We start from the raw sequence: 632 nt of genomic DNA, 5'->3' as shown, positions 1-632 counted from the left end.
AATAATAGGATATAATTTCAAAAGGCAACAATAGTGAGGCAGAAAGAACAATCTTGAGCAAAGGTACAGAAAGGAAAGAAAATATTCTGTTAACAGCTCTCAGGGTGCTAGATAATTGTGTATTTCTCAGGAAAAATAAAACTGAATAAACCCAAGTAATGAGAGTTCTTAAAGAACTTCTCTCATTTCATTTGCGAAGCCATATAGATATTTCTGAGGAATTCAAGGTTTCCAAATACACATGTGCCTTGCTATTATTTTTTTAAATGTAATATTTCAGCAGTTAATCTAGAGGTAATGATTTGCCTTGAAAAACAATTCTTCACTTTACAAGGCAGCCACTAGATTCTTCTTTTAAATAGCGAGCTCTATTAATGTGTTTATAATAGGAATTGATTTACAAAACTTGAATTTCATTCAATTTTTTCTGAAATGCATCGATAATATAAAGCACCACCAATCCATGTGTGTTGTAAATAGTTCAAAGCTTGAGACTAGAGCCATTAATGTAAAGGAATAGTATTTTCTTGTGTGCAGAAGGAAAACTTTAAAATAAATTATTTTGGACTGATCATTGAATATAAACTTTCCGTGTTGTAGTTCCACAACAGGCACAAAAGAATACTCAGGGA

Source organism: Vombatus ursinus, unplaced genomic scaffold (assembly GCF_900497805.2).
Source record: "Vombatus ursinus unplaced genomic scaffold, bare-nosed wombat genome assembly UNPS02014812.1, whole genome shotgun sequence".
Taxonomy (NCBI): Eukaryota; Metazoa; Chordata; class Mammalia; order Diprotodontia; family Vombatidae; genus Vombatus; species Vombatus ursinus.
The sequence above is the reverse complement of the archived record's forward strand: the minus strand, read 5'-3'. Positions refer to the sequence as shown.